The sequence below is a fragment of the Numida meleagris genome, chromosome 2, assembly GCF_002078875.1.
Source record: "Numida meleagris isolate 19003 breed g44 Domestic line chromosome 2, NumMel1.0, whole genome shotgun sequence".
NCBI classification, from domain to species: domain Eukaryota; kingdom Metazoa; phylum Chordata; class Aves; order Galliformes; family Numididae; genus Numida; species Numida meleagris.
Genome location: NC_034410.1, coordinates 85,713,222 through 85,739,460, shown reverse-complemented (window position 1 = coordinate 85,739,460; position 26,239 = coordinate 85,713,222). Strand labels below are relative to the sequence as shown.

At 37.0% G+C, this 26,239-nt stretch overlaps 1 long non-coding RNA gene across 20 annotated transcripts in view; it reads right to left on the bottom strand.

Annotated features, from left to right (window-relative positions):
• Positions 1-26,239, bottom strand: part of LOC110393728 — a 108,230-nt gene that overhangs the window by 62,068 nt on the left and 19,923 nt on the right. For 16 of the 20 annotated variants that reach the window (XR_002435144.1, XR_002435138.1, XR_002435140.1 and 13 more), the window contains 3 exons: positions 16,865-17,008; positions 9,738-10,069; positions 7,250-7,966 (listed from right to left, as the gene is read on the bottom strand). This is a non-coding gene — a long non-coding RNA (uncharacterized LOC110393728). Of the gene's footprint in view, positions 1-7,249; positions 7,967-9,737; positions 10,070-16,864; positions 17,009-20,968; positions 21,130-24,207; positions 24,386-26,239 lie in introns of all 20 variants that reach the window. The other 4 variants (XR_002435149.1, XR_002435148.1, XR_002435153.1 and 1 more) reach the window with 3 other exon arrangements.

Here is a 26,239-nt window from a genome sequence, read left to right as displayed (position 1 = left end):
GACTTTATGAGACATCTTTGGAGTTGCTATTATTAGCTTTGATTTATTTTTTGTCTATAAAAAATTTGAATTGAATAACGGATAATCACTTATAATACATTTTGAATCTCAGTAGAAAATGTAATCACCAAGTTATTCTTTTATTACGCTTCTGAAATATAACGAACTACTAAAGGTATTTCTTGGCCACATTACTATGTAATCTCTACTGGGTTTTGATATAGTTTTAGAATCAGTAGCCTATCCATACTTTATTTGCTGTCTTTCATGATTTTAGAAAGATATCATATTCATCTGTTTTGTGCTATTTTGGGTTGTCGGAAAAATAGACCAATTAAAGATTCCAAATGAACTTAAGAAAATTTTGGATGAGTGAGATATTTTTGACTTGTATATTGTTTTAACTGATATGTGAGGCTCAAAAAAAAAAAAAAAAAAAAAACTACTGAAGACTGATCCTACTATTATTGAAAAGCACAAGTTTTAATTTCACCAGTACTGGACCTAGGTTTTGCACAAGGGTTTATGTCGACTTAGTTTTATCCAGTATTTATATTGCAGAAAATGTACTTACATTACCCTAGTCTGCCTTATGCATGTGCCACATGCTGTATTGATGTCCATCCAAAAATAATAAAATACTCAAAATGTGAAAGGAAGAAACTATTATGCATAAGTCATTGTAAGTACAAAGCCAATTTTGTATTGTGGGATGGTGTCCAGAAACATGTTCAAAGTGAGGAAAGAGTTTTCTTTCCCTAAAAACAAACCTGCATCTTAATTTAAGCAAAGTTTAGTTGAAAATATTTTCTTTGATTTATTTTCCCTGAATAGTTTAATTCCCACCATTATACAGAGATTGGATTTTCTTTCATTTTTTTTTCTGTTACAGTACTATTTACAGGTTTTTTTCTTATTTACCATGAAAAAAAATTTCTCTTAAATGTTTCCAGGCCTGAAATGGAAGAAAAAAATATCTCTTTGATTATCTTGATCTGAGAAGCTCTCCTGCTGGCAAATCATTCTTTCTCCTTTATGTTTTCTTCCAGAGCCAAAGGACGTGGTAAATTCTGAACTGCCTGAACCTTCCCTGCTCTAGAGAAACTGCTAGTCCAACAGTTATGACATGTGGTAAACATGTGGGAGACTAGGTTTTAGCTACATTTTGTTGAGAAAAATATACTTTCTGTTCTGTTCAAACTGTTCCACTTCCTATAAATAATTAAATATTCTGTGGACCAGAAAATGAAAGGGAAATGTAAATTCAGTAAGCCAGTGGTTTGATATTCAGATAGCAGATAGAAGATGTAGCTTTACATTATCCCAGTTTTCAGGTGAGGACTGCTACTGTTTTTTAGAAAGTTAGTTCATATTTCTAAACAAACGGGTTGACTTCAGAAGTCTAATTAGGTTTTGATTGTGTTTTGATGAATGAATAAAGCACTCCCAAGAGATAAGGGAGAGCAGCCATTGTAGGTGAGGCATCCAAATTGTTCTAAAAATGGACTATTGCAGAAACGTAAGCTTGTTCTAAACTTGCTAAAATGTTAGCCTAACTTCACTGTCAGTGTTTGTTAAAACTGGTATGTTCTTTAAAGTTTTGTGTTTGAAAATGTAATAATTTTAAACAGGAAACTGTTGGTCAGAAAAATCTCTACTCATCTTTCAATTTCAGAAATTACACCTGCAATATATTTAATTCAAATTTAAATTTGACACAGTAATTGGAGATAGTGAGATGAAAGACACTGTGTAAATGTAAAGTATGTTTAACAAGTAATGAAATACAAATTAATGTAAGTAATTAAATATAATGCAACTCTTTTTTCTACAGAAAAGTGCAGAAGAGAATGGAAATTGTAGGGGTAATGTTTTAACCAAAATTCTGAACTGGTTTAAGAGTGAAAAAACCCAAGAAGTTCACATTCTAAATGAAGAATAATAAAATATAAAATAAGCTTGGAAATGTTTCCTTTCTAGCTCCTCATCATGTGCGTGTGTCTGACTCACTGAATATGATCATGAGCAAATTTATTTCAGGAATGCAAAAGAAATTAATTAAAACCAAAATAAATAAGAAGCTTTGAAGCCTTCCACTGAACTGGCATATATTTTCCCACTGGTGATGGGTTCCACTGTCATTTGTTATTGATGAGGCTACAGAAGTTCATAAAGAGACTGATGTTAAGACAAATATGGGGCATTGTACATATAAAAAAAATACACTTGTGCTCTCACGCATATTAAAAATATGTGTAACTGAATGCAAGTTGGTTGAGATGCACCTACAGTTAATGGAATATTAACTATTTCTGCTATAGTTAGAGGACATAATTCTTTACTAATTTCCTTTGGCACTATATTTGTATCAGCAGCACTTTCACTCAATGATTTCTCTTTGAATCAGCCCTGCCAATAACAATCCAAAGACCTTGCCAGGGATGACAATGCCCTAAGATTTAGAAGAGCCAGCACATGAAATAAGACTGAGAGGGCTGATGGGGTTTTTCAGGCTGAGTAGCAGTGACCAGCACTCCGACATTGCCAGCAGAACAGTCATGGCTGCTTGGGCCTCCCGTCTCTCTTCAGCTGCCTCTGTCTGGAAAGAAAGCTGCAAAATTGGCTCCTTTCGAATATTTTAAGCTTTCGGAAAGCTTCAATAGGTTGTTATTTCCTTCTGCTTCTAGTTAGCCCTTACAGTTGTGCTGTTTTGATGTGAGCTGACTTAGAGAGGTCAGGCAGGTTAAATGGTGTTTGATTAAAATCAGAACACCCAACAACTACTGTTTCACAGTTTGACTTTGTTGGCTTCTTCATCTGGGAATTCAGGAAGACACCTTCAGCTTCAAAAAAAAAAAAAAAATGGAAAAGAAGAAGGGAAAAAAAAAGCAGACTTTTTTTTCTTATGACTTAAAGAGAAACAAAGAAAAAAAAGACACAGTGTGTATGTTTTTCTGGCAATAGGCCTGCCACTGTTTATCAAACCAAGGCAAATCCAATTAGCCTGTGGCCTGCCTCCCAACCTTATTAACCTGCTCAGCTGTGAGAAACTCAACAGCCCCTGCCAATATCTCATTTCTCCAGCAGCTGATAAGATCAGTTAAAGATATTCAATGGGGTTTCCTTTCACTCTGGTTTCATCACAGTCACTGGCATCTTAACCACGGTAGCCGGATCTTATTTTCCTCTCATTTACTACATGAAATAGGATGGCGACTCCAAGGCCTATGCAGCTTGCTGGAACAAACACTGATCAGGTCTCAGCGGCGTTTGACAGGACGGGCTGATTTCCCTTATCATGGCTTGCCCACAAAGGCCTGGGCCAGGCCTGGGTTATTAGCATTCCTCGGAGAGGTGCGTCAGGCCTATTTCTGTCATGCAGACAGATTGAGCCTTTCACTCAGGCTTGCGAATGAGTGACACATGGCCTGACTGGGAGGACAACATTGTTATTTGAGTTAAGAAATCAATTTGTATCAAATGTACACTGTAATTTATTTGTTGGCTTTGAAGGGAACCTGGCTGAGATAAATGGGAATGGGCTTCTTTCTTCCCCCCTATGCTGAGCTGATAAAGTTCTTGTGAAGCTCCAGATAGCTCCAGTCAGAGCCAAAGTGACAAACATGTTTAAAGTTGCACAGTGATCTTTAAATCTCAAAAAGAACACCTTGTTGGACATGATAGAACATTTTTTACCTTTTCCCTCTATCTGTCAGAAAGCTGCTGTGACACATTGCTTTAGTATTTTTGCTGACATTTTCTTTATCAAGCACATCTGTTTGTGGTCGAAAGATGCTTATTCCTATTTTCTTCAATCTACAGCAGCCTAGGAAACTGCTAAAATGAAAGAAGAAAATGAGACATTCTTTCCAAGAATAATGCTTATTTTTCTTTTTTAATTGTAACTTCTCTTGATCAGATTCTAATTTTCTTTTTTCACTTTTTTAAAAAAAAGAGAAAGTAAAAATATGGGGAATAACTTTCATGAGATCTTTTCTATTTCAACAAGTCTGGTTGGATTTAGACTGACAGTGCGTTAAGATGTTAATATAATATTTTAAATTGTGAGCTATGATATTGACATTCTCCTCTGTTATAAATAGAACCCTAAGTATTACCCTTATGCATTAGTGTTTTTATCTTTGAAATAGTATGAATAATCAAAAGTTATATCTGTGGTTTACGTACGCTTGTAGTTATGACTCCATAATGAAAAAATGCCAGCAAACTAGCCACAGGCAGAGTAGCTCATGGACATTTCAGTGCAATAACTTGGTTGTTTAGTTTTGCTTTCAAAAGTGTTCCAAATTTAATGTTGTATTAGGTGGCTATATAAGGTACTTTATCCTTCCCCTGCACCATAGCTTTCCTTCTACATATAGGCTTTTTTTTTTTTTTTTAATAGATGTGTGTGTGTGTGGATGCACAAACACACAAACATTATAAAGCAGTACAGACTGCCATGGTCTGGTCAGTCTGCACAAAGTAGTAGAATGTGTCATCCTCAAAGTGAGGTTAAGTTTGAGATAGTGTAAAGTGTGCCACCAGGGTCAAACACTCCTCCTGTCCTTCCAGAAGCTAGATCGAATATGATTAGCAGTGCAAGCATTTTTAAAATAAGTTGGCTTTAGAATGTGTTAATTCTCTTAATGGCCTGCTCATACCATCACCAAAATGGCCACACCATTCCCAAGAATATCAGGAAAGGCCATGCATCAGGATTCTTCTTCTGTCTATCTGTCCAACCAATGCATTATATTCTCCTCATTTCTGCCTTTCCTCTGGGAGTGTTGCAATCCTTTTGACTGTGAGCAGCCTGCCAGCTTTAGATCTTGTTATACCTATGAGTACTGACACCGTAATAGTCTTAAGCCTTGCTCTCAGGTTTCTTCCGTGCCATGCCCTTTGGGTAAGGGCTTGCCCTTTTACCTTCCTTGCCCAGGTGCATAACAACAGTATTGTTACTTTGACTTGTGTGACTTTCTTTAATGTGGTGTTTTTAAATCCTAACTCTGTTTCCAGTTTTAGACAAAAGCTTCAGATTTTATGTCAGTTTAGCAACCCAGTAACAACATTTCATTTTGAATATCTAAAACAGTGTATGATTGTAATCCAGTAGCATGGTATGCAAATGTGACTTTTGATTTTCAGACTCTCAGAATAGGCAATACTGTAATCCAGCTCTAATGATCAGGAGTAAAATGCTCCCTACTTATGCGCATTCGTACTTTGACATAAGCACATTCCATAAAACATGCATCTTCTCAAATGAGATCTGTATTTTGCCATGATCTTTTAGCTATATTCATATATTACAGCCTAAGCACATCCATCAATTCACTGTCAGACCAGACTCTTCAAGAAATCATACCAAATATTGTTTTAACTTCATTGCTTTAGAAATAACCATGGGCAGCGGAGTAATTTAGACCCCAGAAATGGCAGTGCAAAATAAAACACCCTCTAGCTTTGATACAAGAGCACTCTATCATGTCTACAGCTTTGCTCTATTAAAATAATACATCCTCCAAAGCAGTTATTTTGGCCTTCTCCTGCATTACCTTATATCCCTTAATGACAGAAAATGGAAGGCACTTAATTTCTCTTCCTGGTTTGCATTAATTCATTATGAGCAATGTCATTTCTGCCTCTGCTGTGAAGTCTCCTGATGGTAATATAAAGATGAACATTTTGCGTGGAATTTGAAGAGGGAAAAAAAAAACGATGCAATGATGTGTCACATTTGTTCATGATTTACTGTGCATTATGTTCTCAAAAAAAAAAAAAATTAATGGCTGGCAGCAGGTGCACGTTGCCATTTACCTGGCTATCACTATCTCACCTGAGACAGAGGGAATGCTCCGGGCCAATGCATTCTCTTCTGCTTCTGAGTGTACAAGTAAGTGTCCAAAGCTGGGAAAAGCCTTCAAGAAAACCCATGGGGGAAACCTTCTGAGGAAACTGCAAGTAACTCAGTAAGCAAAGAGCCTGCATCAGGAGCAGAGGTTCCTAGGGAGATCAGGGAAGTACATATAAAGGAACAGAAAAGGAAAAAAAAAGAAGAAAAAGTCCTCTCTCAGGAGCAGAGAGGATTGCATTGACTTCAAGAAACTTCTGAAAGTTGCTGGATTCAGAGCAAAGCTGGAAAGAAGAAAGGATACAGTGGGCAGGGGAAGATTTATTTTCATATTCTTTTACTTTTGTTGTCTTACAAAGAAAGCCTCACTTATCTATTTAAAAAGGTTCATTGTTTTACTCTAAGCTAAAATAAATGGTAACTTCAGAGTTCATTGAGTGCTTTTGGCTAGCTAGCTGTAAGAACAGTATCTATCTCAAAATTCTAGCTGGCTCAGGGTCCCATTCCTGAAAACATCTCTGCATCCTGAAAGCTACAAAAACAGCAAACTGAGAGATGATAAAAAAGAATTCTAGTTATTTCACAACCTGTTGTTATAATCTAAATTTCACATGTAGAAGAGGTGAACTGTCATTTACATCCATTAATTAAGCAAAGAGCGAACTTAGAATAAAATTCTGATCCTTATTATAAAACAAAATGAACAAACCTCACTGTCTTCTGAGTGAAAAATTTCCTCCTAACATTTAACCTAAATTTCCCCTCTTTTAGTTTAAAATTGTTCCCCCATTTCCTATCACGATCAGACGACGTAAAATGTCTGTCTTCCTCCTGATTATAAGCTCCTTTTAAAAACTGCAAGGCCACAATGAGGTCTCCCTGCAGCCTTCTCCAGGCTGAACAAACACAGCTCCCTCAGCTTGTCATCATAGGAGAGGCATTCCAGCCCTCTTATCATCTTCCTGGACCTTCTCTGAACCCACTCCAAAAGCTCCACATCTTTCTTGTGCTGGGGACCCCAGACCTGCATGCAGTACTCCCAGTGGGGCCTCACAAGGACAGACTAGAGGGGGACAATCACCTCCTTTACCCTGTTGGCCACCCTTCTTTTGATGCAGCCCAAGACATTGTTGGCCTTACGGACTGCAAGTGTACATTGTTGGCTTGCATCAAGCTTTTCATCCACCAGAATCCCCAAGTCCTTCTCCACGGGGCTGCTCTTGATGACTTCTAATATGTACACATATCTGGGATTGCCCCAACCCAAGTGCATCATATTGTTGAATCACAATAGATTCCTGTTGGGCTGGTTCTAAAGGTCCCTCTGGATGGCATCCCTTCCTTCTGTTGTATCAACTGTATCGCTCAGCTTAGTGTCATCAACAAACTTACCGAGAGTACACTGAGTCTCACTGTCTATGTCACTGATAAAGACGTTGAAGAGCATCAGTTCCAAGATGAGCCCTTGGGGGACACCACTCATTAGAGGCCTCCATCTGGACACAGAGCCATTGACCACAACCCTCTAGCTGCAACCATCCAACAATTCCTTATCCACTGAATAGTCCACTCTTAAAATCCATAGTTCTACAATTTGGAGATAAGAATGTGGTGTGGGACCATGTCAAAAGGCTAGCACTAATCCAGCTAGATGACTTGTCTTTCCTTTGTCCACTGATGCCATCACTTCATTGTAGAAGGTCACCAGCTTGGCAGGCATGATCTGCCCTTGTTGAAGCTGTGGTGGCTGTCTCAGTTCACCTCCTTGTCTTGCATGTCGTAACATGTCTTCCAGAAGGATCTGTTCCATGATCCTCCCAAGCACAGACATGAAGCTCATCAGCCTGAAGTTCTCTGGGTCTTCCTTTCTCCCTTTCTTGAATATGGGAGTGATGTTTCCCTTTTTCCATTTACCAGGGACTTCTCCTGACAGCCACGAATTTTCAAATATGATGGAGAGTGGCTTGACAACCACATCAGCCAGTTCCTTCAAGACCCTGGAATGCAAGTCATCTGGCCCCATAGACTTGTACACATTCAGTGTCATCATGTGGGCTCCAACTTGCCCTTCTCTTACAGTGGGAAGGATTTTTCTCCCCTGATCTCCATCTAGAAGATGAGAGATGTGAAACTTTATGTCAGGATATCCATGTTGCTGTCCCAAAGTTTCAAGCATAACATTGCTAGATCTGGTTATCATTTTTATAAATGTATCAAGTTTCTAGAGTCAACGTTTCCCCTAACTCCTCCAGGGAAAGAAGAAAAAGTGGCTTAAAATACAATACTGTACATCTTCCCAAGTTGCTGCTAAAGCTAATCTGGAAGTAATATTTCTGCATCTATACTTTAGAGACTTAACCACAGTATCCCTAAAAACTGAGGATGAAAAGAGAAAGCAGCCTGTCTTTTCCTTCCCCATAGCTCTGACTGCTATGTTGACATGTACCAGGGTGAAGAGCAGCTGAATATGGAACAGTGCTGAGTAGTGTGGGTTTTTTTACATATATTGCTTCTTTGTGTATGGAAGGCATACCTGCAAAAAAAGGAGGACACATCATGAAGCTTGGGATGAGAAGCCACTCTAATCTGTAGGCAGTAGGATGCCAATTTGAGGCACAAGAGTTAAAGTCTCAGGAAAAAGGAAACAACTTCCCCTGAAGAATCTTTTAAGAATGGAGAAGACATCTGTTTGCCAGTCACCTGTGTGTAGTGTCTGCATGCTACATCTTCTCATTGAAAGTTACAGCAGTGAAACACTAAGCACCCTCAGTGAAACTACAGAACCTAGCTAAAGCTAAAATTATGACATTCATTTTGTGAGTAGGAAACGTGGGAGCACTAGAAAGTTCAGTTTCATTTCCCTCATTTCTGAATGAAGATTTGAGATTTATTAACTAAATGGGTTTTGAATTGGTTTCTTGTTCCTGACAGTCAAGTTATGGTTAATGAAAAGGTGGAGATGAGAAGTGGATCAGTGCCTATCAGCATAGGCAGAGAGCAAGGCCTTCCAGACATTAGGTATCTTCAACTTAACTTATGATGCTTTTTCAGACTGAAAGTATTCACATAAATTTTTGCTTCATACTGAATTATTTTGGACAGATTCAGCCAAAACAATTTTGGCAAATGATACAGGGCAAAGTATGTTGTTTTGCCCGTGCAGAGAACTCTTATGACCTTTCCTTAATTCACTGTGTATTGCTGTAAATATGATCCTTTGAAAAGAGAAAACTTGATGGAAGGCAGACCACTTGGCAGACAGTTAGCTTTCACCAGTTTTTGATAAAAAGAAGCAATTGTGACATGAATATCTAATTTAAAAAAATGTGTAATAATATGCATATATTAGATGGCAAGAATAGGGCTATAAATAAACACTGACATTTTCCTAGCTGTGGTAGTGTTATGTCTGTAATTGTATTTGAAATAATCTCAAAAATGTTTTGTGTGTTCCTATATCAGATTTTGTGCAACTCCTCTGAAAGAGCTTCTGAAAAAATTCCATGCAGTAGAACAATCATCCTTAGACGTGCAAGTAGATATAATGCTAAGATATGTGTGCTGTCGTATGTCTTCTAGTCTTCATCCTGTTCAACTCTGCAAGAGTTAAAGCTGTTCTAATCTACATGAGATGAACTTGATGAGAATCATTTCCCACTGTCAAATACAACTTTATATTGAGGTAAAGAATATTTTTTCTCAACTGTAATACTTCAGTTTTGAGTTGCAGAAAGTCTGAATAATAATAATAATAAATAATAATAATAATAATAATAATAATATGGAAGCACTAGGAAGGTGCTCTGGGAGAGCAAGCAGTCAAAAATAAGGAATGTCCAAAACACAACATTTTATTTTTATTATTTCATTGGCATCAGACCTTTCTGATCTTTGTTATCAACCCATGTAAGGGAAGAGTTGTTACTCAATCTCAGTTTTCTCCTGCTCCACAGGCATTCAGACAGCACAGGAAAGGGAACTGAGAAGACTCCTTCATAGCACTTTGAGGCAGTTGCAGGCTAGAGACACAGCTTCCTGTCTGCCCAGCAGGTTGTTGGAGGAGCACCTCGAGGTGGAAGGTTCCCACTGCAGGTTTCTCCAGCACTTAGATATCAGCAGCTAAGCAGCTGATTGCTGGAGACAGCCTGACTGCATGTAAAGCACAGCCTTTGTATCAGCCTCAAACTCTTTTCCTTTTCTTACTGCTCATCCCTGGGGAAAAAGAATGGAAAGGAAATAAAAAACTTGCAAAACCCTGGAGACTGTAAACTGTGAGGTGATCTCTTCCAAAACCATTCCATAATTTGACTTATGCTACTTGGGAAATCGTTATGTAGGATTGTATTGCCTCTTTGGTTTTTAGCATGGAAGACTGATGTAAATCCACTCCAGATTGCATTCATATTAAGAATAGACTGGTTTACTAGTTTGCTAAAACCATATACAAGAGAAGCATGTACTTGCCTGCTGTATACTCAGAATTCAGTAACTCACTTCCGTACTCCTTTGTAAATGCTTGCTTTGGGAATATCTAAAGTATTTTGTGATATCTAGCTGCCACTTTTAGGTAAGTTAGTTAGAGCTACTTGTATTCAACAAGCATACCTTCCAGTGAGTAATGGTTTCCAATGTTTTCTGTTAAAATGCTTGAGATATGATGTTACGAGACTTTTAATAAAATATTTGGATTTAGGTTAAAATGGCAATGGTGAACACACTGCTTGTTAATAATGGGACATATTGTAAATGACAGCTTTCAACAGAGTAATAGAGTACTGGAAACAAAGAGCAACATAGGTAAGTAAAAAGGAAATAATTTTGAAACTCTACTGATTAAGATGCTAAAGTAGTTTGCAGTGTTTATTACAAAAAGCTAATTAAAGAGTTTACATTTTATCACGCACAGTAAAGAACTCCTGACAGGCATTGTTATAATATGAAATGCTGCAGTCTCCAGTAGTTTAATTTAGAGTAACAAAAAAGAGGGGAAAAAAAGAAATAAAACAATTGAAATGTTGCAAGCAAACTTCCTTAAGCTCGGGGGAGGCTTTTCAGAAAACTGGTAGAAGCAATGCAAACTAAGCTACTACCCTGGGAATAATATTTTTCCTGAAATTGTTTCATGTTGAAGTGTTTAAAGGAGGTAGTATACAGTATATTTTATAAGTCACTGGCTAAAAAATTGAAGAATTATAGCTTTTTATCAAAGGCTACTCGCACTGATTATGCAAGATGATCCAAAGATGCTGGTGTAAACATTCACTAGAGAATTAGTGATTCCTGCATCAGATCAACAGATGTCCATATTGCTGCCAATTACCAGTATTAACTTAGTAGTAAATAGCATCATGTTAGCTAAACATATTGTCTTAACATCTTGTACAGTTGTGCTAATTTCTTCCAAATATACAAGGGCATCTCCAAAAATAGTGCCTCCTATTTTATTTTGTTGGCCTTTGACATCAGAGGTGGATGTTGGTGTAGAGTTTGAACCTTCCACCAGTATCTCCTTGTGTTTTGTACTGTGTGATAGATGGCACCAGAGGGGCATTCTAACACAATGGCATCTGACACAGAAATGTGTATGAAACAAAGGTGTGTCACTGAATTCCCTGTATGGAAAAAATGGCACCCATTGACATTCACTGACAATTGCTTAATGTTTATGGAGACCAAACAGGAGATATGAGCACAGTGAGGTGGTGGGTTGTGCATTTCAGCAGTGGTGACAACAACACGGGGTCAACTCTGCTGCTGCAGATGTTAATGAGCATGGCATGCAGGTTCCTTCACTGGTGAAAATGTATAGCTAATGGTGATGTCTGTGTTGAAAAATAGTGTTTTGTAGCTGAAAATTTGTAGCATTATTCTGCTCTTTCTTCTTGTTTCCATAGAAATAAATAGGGGGCATTACTTTTGGAGTGACCTACGTATTTTTGGCCTAAGAGTACTTTGGAAACTGTATTGATTTCACTCTTGATGAACAACTTGATTATGAATAATGACAGATGATGCATGTCAATTATTTTAAATCAGGCAACTGTTGTTTATTTACTTTAATGTTGTTTATTTACTTTAATGACAGTATTTTTTTCATATCCACTAAATTGACAGAGAGAAGATTATTGTACTTTTGGCTAGTAATTTTTCTATAGGAGATATGAGAAGGCAACTTTTCTTTGCCATTAGCAGCCCTTGAGATCTTCATATTTTACTTTCCTGGCAGTCAGATGTACAAGCTGTTACAGAGGACAGGGAGTTGAGCTACAAGACACTGACTACACAGAAGACAGACTGCTTTGTCTCATTTTCTGTCACCGGTACAACGGTATGATTTGCCTTCCTAATGTTTGACTTTGTGTCAGAGTTGGAGGAAAATTAATTGGCAGAGAATCAACTTAGATAAAGAGATAGCATGAGGAAGGGCCACAAATGCCTAGCAGCATTGTCTCTTGCCATGTATGTTGAGCAGATATTTTCCATCTTTGTTCAGGATATCATAACTATGGAGGTCTGGGACACGAGACTTCTGCTGAAATCTACACACTCAGTCCAAATATATATGGTTGTGGCCATATGATATATGATCCCATGCATCATTCTTTCTTTCAGACTCTGTATTTTAAATTAGTAGAAATTAATCACTTCATTATTGCTTGCAAGACACTAATACAACTTACTGCCAAAAGACACCATTTACACTCAGTACACATTGTATTTAAGAAAACATTTCCTCATTTAAATGGAAATGAAAACAGTCATTTTCACTAGACAGACTTTATTCTGTTTCTAAAGCTGCTTTCTTCCTGTCATGGTAAAGGGTATGTTTCTTTCCATAAATATTTTCTACTGTTTTTGCTAAAAATGACTTTCTGCACCCTTCCCTGAAGTACGGACAGACTGCTTCTGCCAGAAGACAGTACAAATCTCTGTGAAGCAGGGTGTAAACCTCTTTTTCTATCAGCCAGACATTGCTGTTGTAACTTGTACGTTGAATTATCAAAGGTGTTCTATACTAAGACTGCTTCAAACAGCTGGCCTGTCATGGGGATGCTTGGATAGTAGTCATAACATACTATCCCAGATCTCGGAAAATAGTGGGTTTTTTTTCCAGACACAATTGACTATTTTTTTTATTTTAACTCTAGTCTCAGAAGTGGTGTCTCATGCATCACCTTCTTTGTCTGCCTTCTTCATGTTCCCATATGGAGAAGATCCTCTGTTTACATTTTTGTTAACTGTAGAACAAATTTTTTAATAAAATAAATTCACTCCAATAAAGCTTAAGTAAGTGGACATTCACAGAGTGGTGCAAAGTCAATTTGTCCATGCAGTCTTTTGAATGAATTGGCTTTGAGCTTTTTCATGTGTGTGTTTTTATTGAAAATTAATGTTCTCCTTACAGCAAATACACTCATATTTCCCAGCAAGCCCTTGCATTATGCTATCTAGCCATTCAAGCTAGTTTGCTCGGTGGATACCTTGTTACCCATTACACAGTAAGTACCAGCACTGCCCTCAGCATTTATGTACGTCACTGTCTACCAGCGATGCCAGAGCTGATTAACCCATTGTCTATTTTTCTCACAGTTAGCATGCATTTTCATGCTCCTGCTTGTTATGGAATACCCTTTCCAGTTTGCTGTTTACAGTCTAATCTCAACAAAAATTCAGTTCTGTTATCCCAATTCATTTCAGGATATTTTGGACAAAGGTATAGACGCTGCTTTTGAAAATTTGTCCTCTCTTGGTAACTGTAGGATATAAATAATATTTTTTATTAGTTTATGATGTCTTTATTTCTCTAAGGTTACACATGAGGAAACTTGGATGAGTTCTTATGCAGCTCTGAGCTTAAATATTCTCATTGCTAGGTTGTATTTCAAATCACAAGATATCTTCTGTTTCTCTCCATTCTTGCTGCCTGTTTCCCTGCTTCTCTATTCTCATCTACCTTACCATCATTTCACATGAAAGTTTTCCTTTAGCACAGTGCTCATAAAAATAAAAGATAATATAATGAATGAATATCACTGAGAGAGCCAATTTCTCCCAGCTTAGCTTTAATGCAAGTTCAGTCTACCTAGAGTGTGCTGTGACAGAAGACAGAAATGGGACTTCAGACAGCTTCCTAAAGAATGAAAATAATTCCTCACTTGCTGTATTGTTGTTGCAAAGGACCAGCAGGTTAATGGCAAAGGAGCTTTATAACATATAGAATGCACTGGCTGCAGAGGGCAGAGAGCCAAATGACCTGGGATGTAGCCTATGGATCTGTGTGCTGGTTTTAAATGTCCACAGCTGCGTTATTCTGCAGCAGAGAGTAGTGGCAGGTGTTGGTGCTAGACCGTACTGGAATATCACCGTATTTTGTCTCCAACAGTGGCTTTGTCCAGATGTGAATTTGCTTGGCAGTTTTGGAGAGGAGTTTTTGTAGATTTTAGCTGTTTGTCTTTTTCTCCCTAATTTATAATATTGGATTACAGTTAAAAATAATGTTAATCAAATCTGGAGCCACTACCAAATTGATTTTTATATTAGATCCAATAAATTTGTTTTTAGTTGCGCTAGTAAAAATTCATAACTATTACCAGCTGCCAGGTGGATATCTGTGCCTCAGTGCAGAATTTGTCCCATTTATTCTATTTACTCACTGTCTTTCAGAAAGGAGGTATCATAGCCACTGACTCTTCATATGTACATATTTTTTTTACTACGAATTGTATCCACAGCCAATGCCACTTTGATTTTACTCTTATCTTTCATTTCAATGAACATTCTCACAACCTTTACCTCTCATCACACATAGCCAGGCACTCTGAGGCATGGTGTCAATCATTAGACAAAAAAATATGCCAGTTATTTTAAAGCTGGAATATTTGTTGCAGGCTCAAAAGACAGAGATCTAATGACTTACCAGGGGCTTTGCTCATAAACATGCACCTATGTTATACTCAGGGCTCAGTATTATTATTATTATTTTTATTCTTTCCATTCTCACACTTAAAACACAGACACATTTTCTCCTAGAATATGCTGACAGCGTGTCTTGGTATCTCAAGGCAGAAAGGTTGCTTTCCCCCAGGCAGTGTGCTGGCAACTTTCACATGGACACACACGACTGAGCTGCCTATAGGCACCCTTGCTTTCATTGTTTCCATAATTCAATATGTTTAAAAACAGCCATGCTAACAAACACTAGAAAAAGGAATAGGAAGTGAAACTCTATGGGAGTGAACTTCAGAAATGTAGCACAGGTAACTGAAGAAGTTGTTCAGAGAGAAAATACGGGAGGGATTTGTTACGCAAGAGTAAGAACTCATCTGAAGCTGAAAAAATTACTACATGCAATCACAGGGAAAAGTGGTACATAAAATAATAAAAATAGATTGTTCTAACACTCTTTAACGTACAGTTTGAAAGTAAATTTTAATAAATTACATATTATCATACCACACACAAAAACACTCCTAAGTGACCAACCATAATTATTTAAAAACAATTTCTGAGCCTAATAGTAGCAAAATAACTCTTAATCTAGTTTGGGCTACAGGAAAAACGCACACAAAAAATGCATTTCCAACCTACAAAAAGCAAAATTCAGGAGAAATTGCATATATTACATGAAATAGTACATCCTTGTGCTCATGACAAACAAAATTTTGGACCTTGTGAAGCTGAAGAAGAAATCATAATAAATATGGCTGGATTCATTTTATTTTGGTTACTAACTATATTTTTTATTACTGTATTCTTCTTTATAGTTAGACAAGCTTTCAAAGTATGTAAATGGGCAAAGGTCAACAAAGATGGTGAATGGTCTAGAGAGCAAAATGATGGGGAGCAACTGAGACTCCTTGGTGAGATAGCGCTGAGCTCTGCTCTCTTGTGACAGTGATAGGACCCAAGGGAACAGCATGGAACAGTGTCACGGGGGGGTCAGGTTGGGCGTTAGAAACAGGCTCTGCACCAGAGTGTGGTGGGCATGGAACAGGCTCCCCAGGGCAGTGGTCACAGTACCAGGCCTGCTACAGTTCAGGGAGTGTTTGGACAAAACTCTCAGACATGGTTTGAATTTTGGGTCCCATGTGGAGCCAGGAGATGAACTCAATGATCTTTCAGGGTCCATTCCAACTTGGGATATTCTTTGATTCTATGATTCTAAGTGTATATTTTGAAAAGCAAGCCAAAGTCCTGTGAGATGAAATGTATGTGGGCATAGCTCTGTACAGCTCTTCAACCACGTATGAACGGACAGAGGATATGACAATAGAATGATGAACTGAGATACAGAGACATTAGTAGTCCCTTTTCAGTATTCAGCAAGAAATGGTACCAATCCCTGGGGTGATTTTGAAATGGTTAATAAGACAGTATGGTAAAGTAAGCCATAAAAAAGTGGTGTTCCCTCTCACCATATACTTGGGTGAAACACCAAAGAAAATTAAAAATTGTAGGAGTTCTGAATCTCCACATATGCTTTTACTTCTGCAAGACTAATTCTTTTAAGACCTTTTGAATGAATGTGTAAGACATAGATGACCTGAACTTGAACAGACATGCATCCAGTTTTCCTGTGTCAGTATTGTTTTGCTCATGGACAAACATTTGAAGGCACAACAGAACCACATCATGGTGCAATTGTAAAATTTGAGCCCAACTTGAAAGCTGCAGCTGATGATTTATTTTATTGCAAGAGTACTTGTTCTCCTCCTTCATTGTTTGTCTGTGCAGAGCATGACACTAAGACTTGACAGCCTCTCAGAGAATTCTGCTCATGCACTGAGAAACTGAAAGATCAGCAGTGTCTGTGGAATGTATTTTTCCAGAATTGAAGTGGTACAGATTTCTTGTTAATGCCTCAGAAAATGCTAATTGAGGAGGTCATGTACAATGCTTTAGAACTAGCTTAACAAACAGATTAATCACAAATTGCTGCATTTTGTGTAATAATATGAAAAATGGCTACATAGAATAACCAGTAGTACTGCTTCACCAGGCACTTACTGTGGTAAGCACTTGTAAAATTATTTGCATTCCGGATGAGCTTCCTGTAGGGTATTTTATGAAATCCTTAATTGTAATATTTGCTGTTAAATCTTAGTTACAATTACGTATTTTGATGAAAATCTTGGTATTTTCAGAGAAACGCTGAAAAATAGAAAGCATGTAGATTAATTACAGAGTAATTAAAACTTGAACAAACGAATGTGAATATTTCAGACTTTCCACATCTGTGCTATTTCACCATGGCTTTGCTGAGCAAGTCTTATCGCTGAAGACACTAGCCTTTCTAAGAACTTTAATATCTTAGCTGCACCAAATCATTATTACCAATGGTGCAGCAACATGATATGATTATAATGTTATGTATATTTTCTTTGCTAGTGTGAAAAGAAGAAAAGCTTAATCAAAAATGAATATAGTCTAGCACATAGAGTTTTAAATATAGTTTTAAATGTATCCACAGGAAATAGTAATTTATGAGAAATACAACTGGAATAGTGCAAACACCATACACTGTAAAATCAACACTGGTCTTGCTGTATCTTATGAATGATAGTTGAAAACAGGTCAGCTACAAAGGAGTGTCAAGCGGTAATTATGGTATGCAAACTTTGGAGACATCATCTCATTTTTCCTGTGTAACAGCTCATTGTAGTGAGGATAAGCTTTCAGTCGTTAGATGAGCTCAAAATGTAACACATTTTGACTTCGCTCTGCACTAGTATCAAATGTATGCATATAGTATTTCTTAGTGTGTTTGCTTGCTTTTCACTTGGCACAGGATGTATCTAGTGATAAACAGCCCTTATATATTACTAATATACTGTAGTATAACACCAGGAAAGCATGAGACAATATTCTGTCTAATTGTTTTGATCAAACATGACATAGACTTTGTACTCACACTAGACATATTTCTGTAAGTTATAGCTTTCACAGTACCTGCTTTCATTTTTTTGTAATCCTGTCTGTTTCAAACCCTAAAGAATGCAGCACAACTGTTTCAGTTTTCAACTTGTCAAGACTTTGCACAAATGATTTGTCAAGAAAAAGCCTAATTATGTCTGGCTTAAGGCTTCCATGTTAAACAGGAACAATTGTGGTGACTGTGAAAGAGCCGCCTCCTGGCACTTAAGCAAAATGTGAAAGCAGCACGATTGTCCTGCCTTGTTTCTTTCCATCAACACCCTGTGGTCAGAAAAAGAAACCACCAAATACTTCACTTCCATTTCTATCAGTTTCTTGTGATTGGCAGCACCTTGGCATTTGCCTTTTACTGTATGTGAGTCATACTGTTAGGGCAACAAGAGAGCCTGTTGAATGCAAAGTTTGAAACTAAGCAGACATTTTGCCAAGAGCTGCCACTGCAGCAATCAAGCAGATTAGCTTAAGTAATTGCAATGAGCATATTAAAACTCAAAATTAATGAGGATATTTGGAGGGAAAACATAAATCAGGCCAAGCGTAAGTGACCTGGCACTGTAAAACTGTTTATAAATGCATCTATTTTGTTATTGTTGTTTTTTGAACATTCCGACATATCAGTAAGTACTTCTCTTACTTTATTTTTCTATTTCAGAAATATTTCTTTTCTTTCCAGTAGAGTCTACAAACAACAATAAAAATTTTATTCTTTACTGAGGACCTGATCCAACTTTTTAGTGGTGTCATCGTTAGTATCAGTGGAAGACTTCCAGAAACACTGTGGCTATTTGTTTTGAGGTAAAATCCTGTGAAAACAATGCTGACACATAGCAAGTAAGGAAATACAAGGCAAAAACAACAACTGAGGAACTAACAAGTGTTGTTCAGACAAGTTGTCACAAACCAGTAATGATATCAGTACTTGGCTTCTGCATCATCTGAGCAGAACAATGAGGCTAATCATGATTTAAAAGCTAATAAAAGTCTGTGTTAGTCTTTCATGATGAGTTGGTGCCTGGTGACAAATGAATAGATTTCCATGCAACAATATACATTGGCTAGAAAATTAAGAAACAGCCTGCATCACTGTAGCATTCTTGTTATGTAACAACCATCAGCCATTTTCGTCTCTCAGCAGACCTGTTCTTCTTCTACAACCTGACACTGGTTTTGAATGCAATGGCTTAGATCTTGCTTTAGGGAATTAAGATACTGAGTGTAGATGGACCTGAGATATTGTTTGAGATCTAGTGGGTGTATGCAAAGTGCTTGACTGGAGCTCTGCTTCAGGTGATAAAGATGCAGATACATCAAATTCAGTCCTGTGCTTAGTTGCTCAAGATTGAACCAATCCTAGTGTTTATTTTAGGAATCAGATAATTTGTAGCCAGAAAGGTACTGACTTATATTGCATAAATTAATCAGCATTTCCAAGTTGAGTATTCACTGTGTAAAGTCCACTTTGAGACTTCTTAGAGTGTATTTAGTGTATTTCATTACCTGATGTGTTCTATAGTAATTTTCTCATGCAAAAAAGCCTTTGGGGCAGAACCGGAAATAACTACGCTGGCATCAGACAGCGATATCAAGGAAAAGTACAGATTAACATGCTGAAGATAAAGAATATATGGCAGTGGCTCGGGGGAATGCTAGCTTCTTGGAGAACAAAGCAAGCAAAGTCAAGGATTCATTTCTTCAGTGCTCATCTAGAGAGGGAAGGACAGATTAATGACTGTGAAACTGTCAAGTAAAGCTCTTTGCAAGTTTGGCATGTTGGTCAAGTACACATGGAGGGAGAAGAGTGAAGCTCATATCTGTCTTCTGGAAAGGAAACAAGGCCACTGAGATCACTGAAAGGGAACTACTATACTGTGTTAAATCTGAAGGACTGCTGAAACAAATAGACTTACTACACTCAAGCCACAGTAAATCACAGAAAATCAACATTTAACCTCTCAGAAACATTTTTTTCTGGCATTCATTCCCTTTCTAAATTTAAGTTGCAAGTAGTATTGTAGTTTTCTACAGAAAAAAAGGATTCTTCAATTTCCAGATGACTTTCAGCAAAAGTAACACGGAAAAAGAGAGGCCCTTTTATTTCCACTCAATTCACAGACAATTTTAGGTTATCTGACATTTTATCCATATACTTTAGTGAAAAAAATTATAGTACTTTAATTTATAATGAGTTTCTTCTCTGCAGTATCTTACATGACAATCATTAAAGCACATTATTTTTCATTTTTCTTTCTTTACTAAAGAGCAAACATTTTTTTAATTTCTAGAAGGCATTTTATTTAAAAAAATGTTACCTCCATGTTGGACACCTAATTCAGATTTACTGGCGCCAGTAACTACATTTTTAAGAAGAAAATATAGATGTTCTGAACTATTTCAGATTGTTCTGGTTGTCTCTTGATACGTTTGAATAACTAGTTGAAATAAACAATTGAACTCCCAGGAAAGAAGACCTGAAGTTCTCAGAATCAAGTAACTGTCTATTTTACCTCAGTTATTTTCGTCGTCTCCTTCTGCCTCTACCTCCACATTTCTGTAGTTATCATCATAGTCTTACAAAATAATTTTAATATCTTTTAGCAACAGAAAAATCTGCTAGGAGATTTACCACTGCATACAAACTAGAAAGAATGAGAGACAAATGTCACAGGACATAAAGCCTGATAATTACTTTATGCAGAGAAAGCAACCGCATACTGTTACTTCTCGAGTTATTCTAGGGAGCATGGGAATTTGCATAGTGTGTCTTTAAGAAGCAATGTTTATTATGAAGCATGGCTTGTCTAATATGAAAAGGAAGAGAAGAAGAGTTTTGTATTTATTTGTACTTGTTTTTAAAAAAATTAATCTTGATCTGTGTCAAATTCCATGCTGCTTTGAATTTTTTCTCCACTGCTATGAATCTCTGGAACAGAAGGTTTGCATGCCTTTGATGTACTTGGTAACTATACAATATCCAGAAAAGCTGATCACAATTAAAAAAAACACTCTAAAACTCAAAAATGTTCAAATGTGTATTTGAATATAGTATACATCATGAACATGTTCTTTTTTATGAAAATATTTTTAAATAAAACTAAAGTTATTAAACTAGAGTGAAACAGTGTCAGAAGGAATAAGAAAGAAAATATTATATTTGATATTGTAAGTAGAAATGATTACCTGAACATAAACAACGGGTAATTTTTTCCCTAAGTGGAAGAAGAATGTTCTGGAAATTTTGCTTGGATTTTCCATCCTGCAAGATTTATGGCCAGTTTCAAATTTGTGTTGCTCAGAACTTCCACTTGCAATCCCTATGAAGCTTATGTAACTTCTTCTTACTGAAATCATAAAACATGCCATTTTAAATGGAATAAAATATGCTTCTTATCCTGCCATTGCACGGTGGCACCCTCATCTTTGGCATAGTTATATAAAATGTGTAAAAACAATGGAGTAAAAATGGCAAACAAGACTCGACAGCAGTGGGCATAAGTTCCAAGGTACGGATGTTTATCTTGGAAATGTAGTTATCTGAAAAGGCTCCTCTTAGCAACTGAAAAGATAAATCTTACTTGAGAGCTTTCTAGCCATTTATCATTTAGATAGTATTGGTCACCTTTTTTGAGTGAAATGAACAGCTCATGAGCATATGGCGCAGAGCTCTCAATTAAACAAGGAACTTAAAGACTTGCTTAGCTTTCAAGGTGTGAATGAAGCAAAAGATAGAGATGGCCTCTGACAAAACACACGGTTTGATCATTCTTCTTTGTCTATGTGCATGATTCAGGCTGTAAGCAGAGGAGAGATATTTAAACTCTGAATCCAGTCTTACAGATGAATCAGGTATGGACCTAAGCAGTACACGGAAGTGTGGGCTCTGCAGATTTACTCTCGATACATTATTTCATCAATGGTAAAAGCAGTCAATGGTGTTAGGAAGTGGAGGAGGTGGGAGGGGAGGATCAAGAAATCTTTACCTTGAAAATTTCCCAAGCATGGAGATTGCCCTCACCTATTTCCCCAAATGTGGTCTTGCCTAAACAACCTTTTTCGTAAAAGAAACCAGGATTAATGTATTCTGTAATGAACTGGTAATAAAATTGTTCAAGTCTTAGAAATTGTAGGCCACTGTTACCCGTTTCATGCAACCCAATATCACTGGAGTGGCCTTGCACTCTGCAGCAAGGGCTGCAGACAACTGAGAAGCCTCTAAACTTAGATGGGAATGGTTCAGCATAATTATATCTTGTCCTTCAGTGTAGCATGCTGACATGTAATTATAGCATTTTTACAGTGGATTGCAATGTTACAGCATTTCAGATGGCAAAACACAACAGTATCACAGATTTGTCCTTCGGAGAGGTCCTAAGGGTCTTACAAATCACAGCTGCAGTTTTCCCATTGTTTTCATTGCTCTGTGCAGGTTAGTCAGTTTTGACTGAGGAAAAACTAGGGTAAAACTGAGTAACCACATGAAGATTTGAATTGAAGATTTGAAATTTTTTTTTTTTGTAACAATTTCATTTTGTAAGACATAGATTTACATAAAACCTCAAGATGTTACACAGAAAATACAAAGTTCCAGACAGGATAACAAAATCTGTGAAAAGCCTTGCTAAAATATACCTCTCATTCAATGTTATAAAGTTTTAAATATTAACTCAGAATGATTTTCAGGGGAAGCCAAAGGAATTCAAACTCTAAAAAATATTTTCTCTACTAACTATACCCACTACATTTGTACCTAAGACATATTGGTGTTCAAATGGACAAGTGAAAAGAACTACTGTCTGCTGATGAACATGTATAAATACTAATAATGCATTTCTAAGACTGTGCAAAACATATATTTCCATTGTTGAAGAAACTCAGCTATTGACAAACAGACTGTCTACTCTGTGGTCCAAAATGTATACATAATACTGATATGGTCAGGACTAGTTTTGGTATTTTTGATATTCCAAACAGGTTAGACATTCTCAGATGACCCAGAAATCCGGTGCATGCTGGAAGAGCACATGCTGTCAGAAGCAATGAATACTCTGATCACTTTTGTCCCAGGTAGTGTTAGTGACTCTGTACAGTCTGAATACAGCTTGTCTATCTTGATGGATTTAGGACAAGACCTGAACAGAATAGATGTGAATTTGCATTGCTTGATCTAGGTTTTAAAAAACAGGGCTAATCTGAAAGAAATACCTCGTATTTTATTATACTGGCCCACCACATCAGAGGCGGATGTTGGTGGTATGGCATTAGAGGCTGAACCTTTCCTCCAATATCCCATTACATTTTGTTGCTGTGCAACAGATAGCAGCAGAGGGGCAGTTTGACAGAATGGCATCTGACATGGAAGTGTGTATGAAGCAAAGGTGTGAAAGTGAATTCCTCCATGTGGAAAAAATTGCATTCACTGACCTTCATCAATGCTTTCTGAACGTTTATGGAGACCAAACAGTGGATATGAGCACAGTGAGCCAGTGGGTGGTGCGTTTCAACAATGGTGACAACAATGTGAAAGACAAACTTTGTTCCAGATGGCCATGCAGATTTTTAAGGGCACGACGTGCAGGCTTTGTTCATTGCTTGCAAAAATGCATAGCTAATGGTGATGACTATGTTGAAAAAGAGTGTTTTTCAGCTGAGAATTTACTCTATCAAATAGTGTTATTGCACTCTTTGTATTTGTTATAGTTTCCATTAAAATAAATAGGAGGCATTACTTTCGGAGCAACCTATGTATAAATCTTAAATTTCTTCCAGGTATTCTCTAAATCTCACACTCCTTGAGCACTACATTTTCTTTTAAATATAGCTCTGCTGTCCCACTAGAGAAAAAAAATCGGTGTCAGTCTGGCAAAGACAGTTCTTACAGCAGGAAGAAAGGTGATTTTCATCTCAATATGCATGTATTTAATGGTGTTGTTTCTTCTAATGTGGCAGTTAGGTTTCTCCTGAGATGATCTGTGTGCTGAGCCTTGGAGTGCTGAAAAACCATTTTTATCTTTGTGTATCATAATGGAGATACAACAAATTTCTTTATCTGTGCCCATCCTTCTCAGTAATTTGTTGAGAAAGAGAAGATTTGTGCATACATCTCCTTTTGTATCCATGGGATACCACTTACTACAGTGGGAGCTGAGATTATACTGTCCATGAGCAATTAATTTTCAAAAATAAACAATTAGAAAGGCATATTCTGTTTTGTATACTTTCTTACCAGGATCCCAACATCCTTATTTATGTTTCAGGCAGAACATACACTGTGTATTTGCTTTCTCTCTGCAGGGCAACATCCTGTCTACTTTTCTTTTTCCTTAATAGTTTAGCCCTTTGGTATCAACATCTTATGACAACATAAGAAGAAAAGAAAAGCTGATTCCTGCACAACACAAGCTTAGCTACAATCTCCTCACCTTTGTGTAGATGTCCCTAAAGACTGCTCCATATTCGAGATATAGATGTTGAAAGGAGGTTTCTCAGCACAATACATGTAATCCAGTGTTTTTCAATCAGTGCTTTTCCTTGTTTTCAGCACTTTGTATTTGCCTCTACTGAACATTTCAGCTCACTGCTTTTCTATCAGGTTAAATCCTTCAGAGTCGAAAAAAGAATTTTAGAAAAAGGTATTTAAGCGCATATGGGAGTTTACAGCAATAAAGGACAAATCAATGACAATTTTTTGTATTAATTAATGTAACCGTTTTTAGGTCCTACCTTGCTTGCCTTGTTTGGATAACAAAGGAATTGCATACAACCCATTTCTGAATATTAAGCAGAAAGTAGTGCTGAGCAATCGCATAAAATACCAGTCTGAAAAAAACATTATTTGCACCACATTTTGCCTTCATACATATTGGGTTAAAATTCCTCTGGTTTTGCTTTCTTTCAGTAATATTGTGTCTTTTGAGCTCATTTACAGCATCATACAGTAGCAATCATTTTGATCTTTTTCATACTTAGTCATTGTCTGCTTCATACGCTTTGAATTTCTGCACCATTTTGTCCATCATCCTTTGTTGTAATTATCATGACTTACTTCTGAGGCTGGCTTGGTCTCTTAGGAGAAGAATCTTATTGTTTTGCTTATCAAGAAAGTGGATATTTCAAGAGTTTCTTTTCTTAAAAGTTGGGAATTTTCATACCTTTATTATTAGTTCTAGCACTCATATTCTTGTTAAAGCAGAGAAGTCCTAGTTTTGTCATCACTGGTAGCTGACCTAAAATTTCCAGGTTGGCTGCATCTCTGTTTTTTTTATTTTTACTGAGCTATGTATGTTGCAATAGTCCTTCTCAGAATATTTTTGGGATTTCTTCTCTCATGAATACATGTAAAGTGTGCCACTGTTAATATGTGCTTTACTTCCCTTTTAGTACCTAGGAATCATGTGCACACTATCTAAATCATCATCTCTGGGTTATCTGCTGAATTTAGAAGGCTATGTTCATACCAATGTGAGTTACATCTTTAGGTTGACTTACTGGAAATATTTTCCACACTCATGATAATTAAATCAAATTCCCCAAAGTGTCATTTGAGTAAAATCTTATAACAGTTTTCACTGCTTTTATGATGTCAGCTGAAACTTTCTCATAACTTAGGAGATAATGGTAATTTTGGAGAAATTTGTGCCCTAACAAGAAATCATTAAAAATGTATGTACACATTTCTGTGGTAATTCACTGAGGAAACGTAAGAACAATGGGATCATTAACTTCACTATTTCATCAATCTCAGTCTACATCATTCTGGAAGATTTGGAAGATTTTGGAAGATTAACCTCCCCAGTGTAGAATGGAAGAAATAATTTTTATTTTGCTCCTGGCACAAAAACTAATAGACTTGAGAATAATTTGAACACAAGATTTCAATTTATCTTGTAATATTTTGGAATGGTAGGAGCAGTAAAGACTGAAGAAGCATAAAAACTTTTAACCAAAGAATCAAACTACTGAGATTTGAAAATGCCTCCTGAGCTCGTACAGACCAACTCAACTACTCAAACAGGGTCAGCTTGAGCAGGTTGCTCAGTCAGATTCTAATTGTCTCAAAGGATGGATACACCACACTCTCTCTGGACAATCTTCAGTATTTGACCACCTCAGTTAGCATGGCAGTGAAGAGTTTATAGGAACTCAACAAAAACTATCAAGTTTAAACCTGTTTTAAGAGAGAATCTAGGACATGACTGACTGAGATGTCATAAGACTGGATTTACTGATCTAAAGAGTCATTTCCAGTCTTACCTTCCTCTATCTTTTAGTCTGCTTACTCATTTCTGGAGCTAAAGGACTTCTTATTTGTTATCTTCCCATTGTCTTGTTAACCTTCTGGTTTTGTTGCTTGAGGCCTCCATCCATCATTCACTCATACTGAGAATGAATGAAGCCCCTTGATAGGTTTTTCAGTGCTCGTCTAACATGCAGTGATTCCTCTTGTAATTTCCT